The 10,746-nt window shown below is 42.0% G+C and overlaps 1 long non-coding RNA gene across 1 annotated transcript; it reads left to right on the forward strand.

The window, feature by feature from the left end:
- Nucleotides 1-564: 564 nt before the first annotated feature.
- Nucleotides 565-10,296, forward strand: LOC120096919 (uncharacterized). Its single transcript, XR_005493850.2, has 3 exons — nt 565-1,063; nt 2,562-2,675; nt 5,397-10,296. It is a non-coding gene; the product is annotated as an uncharacterized LOC120096919 (long non-coding RNA).
- Nucleotides 10,297-10,746: the final 450 nt, after the last annotated feature.

The following is a 10,746-nucleotide window of genomic DNA, read 5'->3' on the forward strand; positions in this document are numbered from 1 at the left end:
GTGGCCCTCTGGAGGAGGAGAGTGTGTAGGGTGTCTCCTGTCTCATTCGACTCTGTTACCCGTGGTGTTGGCCAAGTTCTCTTGCCAACTGCATCTGATTGATGCTGGGGCTGCAAAAGTTGTGGGTATATTCTTATAAATCAAAGTTTGTGCAAAAAATTTCCCACAGATGAGGCTCTAGCAGCTCGCTCCTCTTTATGGTTATGCCAATCCCTCTTTGCCAACTGGAGGTCAGAGGAGCAGGAAGTGTTCTTGAGTACAAAGGAGGCTTTCTTGCCTCAGGAAGTATATATACTTCAGGGTTCTAGGACCCAAACAATCAACAGTCATCAAAGCCACTGTAGCCAGTAGCTTCTGGGTCATCTGTCTCTTGAGCTCCCAAATAATGGGGGTTGAGGGGAGAATGAGTTTCCAAAAGGAATCTTACTATAGTTGAGAATTTATGAGATGAAGTAAGACGAAATCCTTTAGAGTAGCAACGGTCCCCAAGGAAGTGTTGTCACAATGACCCTGCTCTAAGGTGTGAGGGGTGAACTGAGCATGACAGTTGTCAAACACCTGAGGTCTTCATGTGCCTCCTTGTCTCTGTGTCTGGGCTGGAGCTGCTGGCGCGTCTTCAGGAGTTAATGAATCCACTTCAAGAGTCTAATCACCCACAGGTTCCAGGCTGCTTCAGCTGCTGTTCTTACAGGATAAGAAAGTTAAAGTCAAGAAGCCAGAATATCATCAATGTCCATAAATACTTTTGTATTTTTGGCCTTCTGTGAGGGTAGAAGTACTGATAGAACCCAGGATATTTCTACCTTTGGACCAGGCTAGAACACCTGGACAAATGGAAATGGCCGCCATGGACAAGGGGCAAGAAATGGACTTGCTAATTATGCAGGCTCCCTCCCCGAAGCTGCTTCTCTCTTCGACTTCATCATGTTCCCGCATCTTCTTGCTTCACTGTCTCTTTGTGTGAGGGAGAGACCCCATACCACTTTGCACTCTCTCTGCCTACAAACTGCTTTTAAAGAATGCTATTGAGGCTTTGAAAAAATGAAAATTAACCATAGAAAATGTAAGAAAAATGTGTAGCTTGATGGAGTATTGGGTGGGGTAGGTCCTGAGTGGTAGCCAGGTGGGAACTGAGCAGAACCTTGACTGTCTTGGGCCCCAGTGAAGGTCTCCTGATGCTTAGAGAACACAATGTTGGCAGATGGAGTCCCTTGTGGCTTCACATTTCATCCTGTTTACATTTGTCCTCAAATGGACTCCTAGTGCTCAGTGGTTAATCATGCAGGCCATTCCCACCATTTGCTCTAAAGGGATTTCTACCAACTAGCAGGCACAGGCAAAGCAATTTGATTAAATCTTAGAGAAGTGGCTAGTGGATGTAGTTAAAGCTGTCTTTGCCCTGTATCCTTGTATCCGACTAAACTGTGTAAGTACCTTAAGCATCCTCCTTTGATCCTAGTCTCTCCTCTTTAGTATATCCAGGTTGTGTTCTGTGTCCTGTGTTCTGTGTATTTCCATGAGATAAAATAGCCTTTACTCCTTCAAGTCGGCTCCGTGAGATAATTTAATTTTCAGTTGGTTAGTGTTTGAGAGGCTGTCTTACTGTGCTATTGGGACTGGTCTGGCACTGGCTATAGTTCAAGTTTTAGTTCTCAAGTTCTGTGCACCAACACAACTGGCTGCCAAGATTATTGATTGAGTCCTACAACGGTTTAAATTTTAGTTAAGAAAGCTTAACTAAATCCTAACATCGAATTGACCCAAAAGACCACTGTAGACATGGTAGATAGCTGTGATTTCTCTGTCAGAGCTCCAGCCCAGCCTAACAGAGAACCTCAGGCATGCTTTGTACCACAGGCTGAGACTCCTGCTGACAGAAATGTTAACAATGGTCTTTTATATCCAAGAGGAAAGTTACTGAGACTGCAAGAGTAACATAGCAAAAATGTGTGCGAATCTAATAATGTCCTGTTGTGATTCTGTTTGTTCAAAAGGTTTCCTTTTAGGAAGACAGGACAGTAGAATCTGCTGGTGAGGAGAGGGGATTCTGCTCTTGCTCCATTCTTTGCCATTCCTGAGCAAGCTACTTTCATTTCTGAGATTCCACTTCTGTGTCTAGGGAGGGGAAATGAGGCTAGTTGGGTAACTGACTGGGACCATCTATGGGGAACCTATTTTGGCTAACTACTCATATCAGCATTGAATTGACTGTGATGGGTGAAATGTCACCCTTGAACTGTGACACAGAGGGGGGGGGGGTTCCAAGTTCAGAGAAAGTATCAGAAAGATTGAATGAGCCCCAAAACTGCAAGCAGGTAATGGAGTTCAGCTCTTAAAATGGAATCAAAAGATAGACTTAGATATCACATATTTTATTAACCTTTTGGCCCCCAACAGGGGTAGCCTAGGCCCTCTTCAACCAATTCCTTGATTTTTAAAAGCATCCGTTCCATAAGAAGATGCAAGTGAGTTCCTCTCCAGCTTGCACCCCACTACCAATGATTTAAACAATTTCTGTGCCACCCACTTAAAGTTCTCTTTCATAATTTTTGTTTCCTCAGACAGGCAGCACTCCATCCCAGGAGTCATCCTTGAATGTTTTTCATTTGATCGAGGAGTGAGCAAGGAACTGCTGAGGGAGGATGGCAAGCAGGAGAGACAGCTGCCAATGACTGGTGAGGACTCCTGCAGACAAGTGGGAAATCGGCTTCTGCTTGTAAAATCTGAAAATGCTGTTGTGGTTTGGATCGGAAATGCTCTTTATAGGCTTGTGTGTCTGAGCAGTCCACTCCCCACACTGTTCGGGAGGTTGGGGAATTCTAGTTGGAAGAAGTAGAAATATAGTTTTGGGGCTTATGATCACAACTCTAACTAGGGCTAACTGCACCCTCTGCTTCGTACTGAAGTGCTGTGAGAACTTTATACAGCTGTCCCCTCTCCTTGACCCTTGGCCCGGCTAGTTCCTGGTCATAGCCTGGAATCCCAGCTCCTTGCATTTTTCAGGAGAGCAATTCCTCACTACTCTGTCATTGTGTGGCCTTTGATTTCTCAAGGTTGACGTAGTTTCTGTCCCTATGCATGCGAGACCTTTACTTTCTTGCGTCTTCCCACTCAACAGTAACCCCCATGAGAAAAGGACTAGCTATTTTCTGTTCACTATTATTTCTTTGGTGTCAAGCACATAAAAGGTCTGGGCAGGCATGTACTGAGTCAATGTGGGAATGTTTGCAGTGACTCTATTAATTTCTGCTCTGGTCTCCATGTCACAGATAATTCTATGGTCATTCTGGGTCTAAGAATACAGTGGGCAGACATAATCTTCAGGGTCATTGTCATGCCTTTGTTGCATAAAAATTAGGGCCACTTAGTAAGAAAATTAGTTGACAAGGTGAATAGCACTATTTATAGAGAAGAAAGAAAGAGGGGTAAAAATAGTCACATTGAAAATTCAGGGCCTAGTCCCTAACACTGTGGAAAACTGTTCACAAAAATTAGACTTTCATAGAATTAAGATGCTTGAATTAGGAGTGAGGATTTCTTGTGTCTTTAATATCTGTGAGTGTCTGCGTGTGTGTGTGTGTGTGTGTGTGTGTGTGTGTGTGTATGTGAGTGTGTATGTGTGTGTGTATGTGTTGAATGCTAGGCCAGTATCGTACCACTGAGTTACGCATCAGCATCTCTCTTTGGTTTTCATTCTATTTGGATGACAACAAGCATTCTAGTGAATATAGATATAGAAAATAAAAGGTAAGTACATATACTTTAACCCATAACAGAAGAAATGAAATTGGGTTAAATTTCCTTTGCTGTTTAAAAAATACTGTCTTAAGGACAGTTTTAAAGATATTATCTTGTGTTCTTTATAAGAAGCATGGATGTTCTGTAATTCTGTCTTGGAGGGCTAGTTTGTTCAAGTCAAATTCCTCCTGCCTCCATGGGGCAAAGAAATGAAGGGGAAATAACACTGTCCAAATATCATCAAAAACATGGCAATGTTCAGAAGGCAGAATCTTTTCACTTAAGTGAAGTAATTACCAACCAGTCTTCTCTTTTGATTCTAATTTGATCTCCATGGTATGAGATTTTGGTGTTTTCCATGATTTCTGAACCTTGGCTTGGTAAACTGGAGGGTTGTTTCAAACAGAAAAGAAAAATTAAGTCCGAGCTGCTGAGAAGCCAATGTCAATGAAACCATTCATGTGGCCTTAGAATTATGGGTGTCCGTGGTCTCTGCGTGTTGGGAAATGCTGGGGAGGTACAGACAACTGAGGTAAACACTTGAGCTATAACCCTTGGGTTTGATTTGATATTTTAAAATAATTTCTGAATATGAAGCCGTGAAGAATATCCAGGGCTTGTTGCGCCAATATTCAACGCCTTGCTTTGTGAATGTACCTTTGACACAGGGTCAGAAAACACCCCAGAAACCCCACAGAGCCAAAAGTTTCTTTGTTTCCTCAAGCTGCCTTTTGAAGAGAAATAACAATATCTTGAGGGAAGATCAAGATTTTAAAGGAAGAGACGAAGTGTGAGTGTTAAAAATTTCATGGGAGCAGTTTCCCCGGTAGTTCACGCAGGATGCCTGGATTATAGGTGCTTGTTCTGCTGCGGGTGGTTTAGAGGAATAAATACCCATTCAGTAAAACTGTGAACTAAAAATATCAACAGGATGGGAGATTTGGATTTTGGGAGGAACCCGGATAGTAGTTTAATTTGTAACGACTGTAATAGCAACCCCAATTTAAAACACACCTTACAATAACATCGATATAATTTTTACAGTAAGGTTTAAGGGGTTTGATGAAATGGAGCTAAAGAAGGGGTGTGGCTGCTGCGATAAAAGAAAGTTATGCAGTAACACTCCCAAAGCGCATACATGGCCAAACTGAGCTGTAGGGAGTGAGCAAAGTTTTGAGTGAACACAGCTTGTTTTACATGGGTAAGGCCATGTCAAGAACCAATGCTTCAGTTACATGGGAAGAGCAGAGTCTTTCCTGGCTGAGGCTTAAGAGGGATGGTAATGTTTTCCTCTGCTCCGGTTTTGAATGATGACAGTTTGTGCAGGAAATTTCCTCCTTAGCTGTCTCCCCTGCATGTTTACAGGTTGAAGACTGTTCCTCTCTAGAGACTGTTCCAACCAAGATTAGCTAAATTTGCATCCTTGTTAAAAGCTTGTATGTAATAGCCAAGCCTCCTTGTCTATATGTATGCAATAAGCCCGTACTTACTCATCTGTTTGCAATGACTTCAGCTTTCTCCTCAACTGTATGTAATAAACCCACTGAGTGTCCAGGGTTCTGTGGTTTCTTCAACTGCAACCTCAGACCATCGGACGTCAGATTTTCCGTCACTGCATACATGTGTGTACTTTGTCTTCATTCCCTCATCACCTCCAGGGTACCAGGACCCGAGTCATGCAAGAACAGAAGCCAAGAGAGGGAAGAAGCTGATAGATGGACAAACACTTGGACACTTGCTGAAGTAGCTTTGCAGGTGCTGTGCTCACTCAGTACAAAGTACCATATGGATAGATAGGAAGTCTAAAAGCTACCCTGACTTCTGAATGACACAGCCACCATTTGGTTACACCTGCATGCTTCACACATGGAAACAGCATTGTAGCAGAACTGACTGTAGTTTTCATAGTAAATTTTTTGCTTGGTATCTTACACATATATTTCATACATATGGGAAAACTGAAGCCTAGAAGGTTTTAATTACTCATCTGGGATAATTCAGTTAGCAGAGGTCAGTCTGGAGCATTGGTTCTCAACCTGTGGGATGTGACCTCTTTCAGGGTCAAAGGACCCTTTCATGGGGATTGCTTATCAGATATCCCACATATCAGATATTTTAGGAAAATTACAGGTACAAAGCAACAGCAAAAATAACTTTATGGTTGTGGGTTTATACAACATGAGGAGCTGTATTAAAGGGTTTAGCACTAGAAAGGTCAAGAACCACTGGCCTAGAACCACAGTCCTGTTTATGCTTCTCTTCTTTTCAACCATTGTGGTATTGAGATTTCCATGATGCTATTTATGACTTAACTCAAACATGGGAGGTTCTGTTTACTTTTCAAGGGTGACTGGGGTTCTTCATATATAACTACCCAAACCCCACCTGTCTTGATTAGGGTTTTTCTGCTGTGAACAGACACCGTGACCAAGGTAAGGATTATAAGGACAGCATTTAATTGGGAGAGGCTTACAGATTCTGAGATTCTGTCCATTGTTATCAAGGAAGGAACATGTCAGTATCTAGGCAAGTATGGTGCAGGAGGGCCCAAGAGTTCTGCATTTTCATCTGCAGGCCACTAGGAGAAGATGGCTTCTAGGCATCTAGAAAGAGGGTCTAAAAGTCCATACCCATGGAGACAAGCCTAATCCAACAAGGCCACTCCTCCTAATAGTGCCATTCTCTGGGCCAAACATATACAAGCCATCATACCACCTTTTCTCAACAGTCACCAAAGTACACTGATCTCCAGGTACTTGCTTTGCTCACTACACCTTTAGTATTTTGCAATCATCCAAGAACAAAGAGGGATTGTTCAATTGTAATTTTAGAAAAGTGTCATTAACCTCCAAGGTCTTTCTTCCTGTGTCTGCATAATGCCATTATAAAGAAAAAAATGGTTATGAAACTATAAAGAAAAATAAATCTCATGTTAATGCCAAAGCTTGGCATTGATGGTCAGCTCTGGACTCTATTCCTTCACAGTAACCACAGAGCTAGCAAATCACAAAACGTCCATTCTAAAATCAAAAGGTAGGTACTGAGTCTGCTGCTTCCAAGTCAGATAATGCTTGGGAACAAAGAAGACCATAACAAGCTAAAAATGAAACTTAGTAAAGTGGGAACATTCAGATTTAAGGGATTTATGATCATAAATTCTCACCCAGCTCCTCAAATTTTATGAAAGCATCAACTGGTCTCAAAGCCTCATTATTACAGACCAAGTCATCTGAGCTGACAGAGTTTCAAATGCCCCCAAGTAATTTCAGGACTTGAAGGGACAATAGTGATAGTGGCAATTACAACATTCAGAGTCTGTTTTTTTTTTTCTTGCTGAACAGAGACCCAGAAAAATCAAATACTTCCCAAAGATCACCCTGCTACTTAACAATTCCTGATTAAAGTTTATTTCTTGGTATAAATGACCTTACATTTCCAATTGAGAGGGGATTCCTTTCTTAGGCTTCTCACTCTTTGTCAAATTCTACCAAAACTCAGAGAGCACTGGATATGTCTCTATCTTTGCCCTCACTCTTTGGAATTAGAAATTAGCCATTGCATCGCTACAGACCCAGGCTAATTGCCTGGGTTCAGTTTCTCTTTGTCTCTGGAGACTTGAGGCTTGTTACTACTTTCCCTGCTGCCTAAATCAGACAGGCAAGGTGACAAAATAATTGCTTTCTAGTTTCTAGAAGAAAGAGGCTTAGTTTTCAACTAACTTTTTGGAAATTAAACACTTAAAATCCCACCTTATGCAACATTATACCTCAGTACAGGAATAGAAACCATAGAAAATGTAAATACCAAGAACAATGGTGTAGCAGATCCTCAAGCCAGAGTCAACTTGCTTCAGGCAACATGAGCAAGTCCCTGTGATAGGGCTGAGATGGAAAAAAGAGAAAGACCTCATTTTTTGACCTAGTTACTGTGCCTCTGCCCATCTTTCCTGACACGAGAATCAAGATGATCCCAAAATTTTCTACAACATCAATTTGTATCACTGTATGTACCTCTTTCCCCGATTAATTAGAAAAACTCTTTAGGGACACAAAAAAAAAAAGTCGTTCTGTATAAATTAGTTCACAATCCTCAACCTGAGGCTGAACTGATTAGTGCTTTCCCAGCACACTGAGCCACGATGTGTGCTGGCTTTGGCCATCCTTGGAAGTGACTTTTCCCTAGCTACAAATAGAGCAAAATGATGCTGATGCTGATGGAGGAAGGACAAAAGAAGCTTTGAGGTCATTTATGCTTTACATAGGATGGCCTTAGCAAGTGTATCAGAGGCAAGCATTGAGAGGCCCCTGATGGCTCTCTCAGAAGGACTGAGAAAAACACACGGAAAGAACTGTCACTCAATACACTCTGTCTTCCTCAGTGGGAAAGCATTCTGTGATTTTCTCCAAACCCTTCCATACCCTTTCAGAAGAGGGCGGCTCAGATTGCCATCCGGTCAAGGATTGATTTGATTGCCTGGGCATGGCGCAAAGGAAAACAAATTCTTATCCATCAAAAACAGAGTTTGTGACTTTTGGTACTTTTGTCGTGATGTCAAAGAGGCAGACACTTTGCTTTCAGTATCTTTAGAAAAGTTGAAATTCCTAGTTTTTGTTGTTTGTTTGTTTGTTTTAAACTCACCAACTCTTTGTTTCTAGAACCAATTCAGCTAGACTATGAATATCATAATCACTGTGAACTGTCGGGAGTGTCAGTATAGCTTCTTCTATAAATCCAAATTGGACTCTGAAGACTGGTAATTAGATACATCTTTATGTTCTCTGCTTTGACACCCCTACAAATTGGCCTGGTCTCCTGGTTCTTGACTACTATCACATTGGCAGGCCCCAGGCTCTTCTCTAAGAAGCAGACCTTTTGTAAGGTCTGGTTTAAGTGAAAAAAAATAATTGCAACTTTAACTTATTGATTGCCTGCATATCTGAAAAGACAGTGAGCTACACCACAATACTCAGGAATCCCCAGTGGAAACGACTTAGCTTTGTTTTGTATCCCAGACTCCATAGTGTTCTTAGTTCTTAAATGTAGTATTTTAATGATCTCAAATTAAGTAATCTAATTTAACAAATAATGAAACCATCCCCCCTAGAGAGAGAACTGTAGGAAACAGTGTACTGACTATAGTGATAAGGCAGAGAGATTCCACAACAATTAGCTCTTGTAATGAAGATGCACAGTGAGTCTCAAGGTCAAGGTCATTTAGCTGGATAGATGTCTTCCCTGGGGTCCAGGAGAGGGAAGTGCATGGTAACAAGATAGCTTTGCTTTTCAATCTGCTTCCTCTGGGCAGAGTTTCACCTCCACGCTTTCTACCAACCAACCATGATTCACCTTTGTAAATGGCTCTGCTTTTGAATCCATGGGAGGGATGCCAGGGGCATTGCTATGTGAGATTCTAAGAATACTTTCAGTATGGCAACCCCCTATACCTGCTGCTTTGCCTCAGAGCATTGTTCAGTGGACTGTGACTTCTGCGTAGAGCAGGCCAGCAGGAGGAAAGCCCAGGGTTTGGTTATGGCTTTTCTGTAATCTTCTAAAACCTAATCTATAGTCGATATGGGCCCTGAATACAAGATAAATGCAAATTGAAGTGATTAAGAAAGGTTTTCAGAGCTTATTTTCTGGCTACACACCCAAAAATCCATCAAGGGCCACTTACCTGAGAATGTGGATTCCAAGGCCCAGGGAAGATGAGAGAGTGAGAAGCCACATCCACCCACCAGCAGAATGATTGGCCTGCCTGCTTTGTTACTGTTTTCCTTTCAAATCATCCTCTTCAGCCACGGACAATGAACAGGTGAGCTTGGCCTCCACACTAACAAAGGCAACACCGGTACCCACCTGCTTACACATGCACTGGGTAGTTCTTAGCAAGCAGATTACTTGTTTTTCATTTATATAGTCAGTATTTCCTGGGGTAAATAAACGGAGGGTCATAACAAATGGGGCAAGACTATGACTTCGAAGAATTTATTGTTAAAATAGAACTAGGAAGAGTAGCTACAATTTCAATTTATTGATTGCCTCTTGTCCCCAGCATCCTACCCGGACTTCTGCATGCAGTCTATGATATACCTATTACCACCCCAATTTATACATGAGAAACTGAACTGCTTCAGGGTTACTTGTCTTCACCAGATTTCTTAATCTTTCAGAGTCTTAATCTTCTGTCCTTTCTCTCCTTCAATGTCAGGCTTGTTCCCTTTACCCACGGTTTAACAGGAAAGGAAAGATGCGATCCAGCCCACATAGCACCAGGCATTGAAAACCAGGGATTAAAAGTGAGCTTCTAAAAGCCTAGGTCCCTTCATCTCCGTGGACCTGAGCACGGTTGGCTCTGACGTTCACATTTGTCACTGTCACTAGGGGATACTGCTCCCTTCTGACAGTAGCTGAGCTGCAGTGTAAACCCATCCCCTGTATTCCATAGCTCCAGTAGGGAAATTGTTCCCAGTGGAAGCAGAGAAAATGTCAAGAGGCATTGGGTATTCAAATATGTGACAGTATGCAGTGTTTATTGAGTACATGTCCAGAAGTGGTATAGCTGGGCCATACATTCATAATATTTTCTTTTGAGAACCTCCATGCTGATTTCCATAATGGTTGTGCTGGTTGACACACCCACCAGCAGCAAATAAAACTTCTGTTTACTCCAAATCCTTGCTAGCATTCGTTTTTTTTGTTGTTGTTTGTTTATTTTCTTTTCTGTTGCCATATATATTAATATAAGAAATAATCCTACCATCCTTTGCTATTGCCTGCACCAGTGGGCCACATGGCATCTGCGGTTATTTTCATCTCAAACAGCAAAGTGTCTTACCCACTATACTCCCAATCTCCATCCCATGCTGTAGCCGGCTACTCTCTGAGCCCGGCAGCAGTTGCCCTCTTACAATTCTTTTGCTGTGGACTCTGCTTACATTTTCAGTATCCGTCCTCTGTGGTTATAGTCACAACTACCAGTTACCCATTAAAATCAAAACTCAATAAGCT

Source organism: Rattus norvegicus, chromosome 15, assembly GCF_036323735.1.
Source record: "Rattus norvegicus strain BN/NHsdMcwi chromosome 15, GRCr8, whole genome shotgun sequence".
In the NCBI taxonomy this organism is placed as follows: Eukaryota; Metazoa; Chordata; class Mammalia; order Rodentia; family Muridae; genus Rattus; species Rattus norvegicus.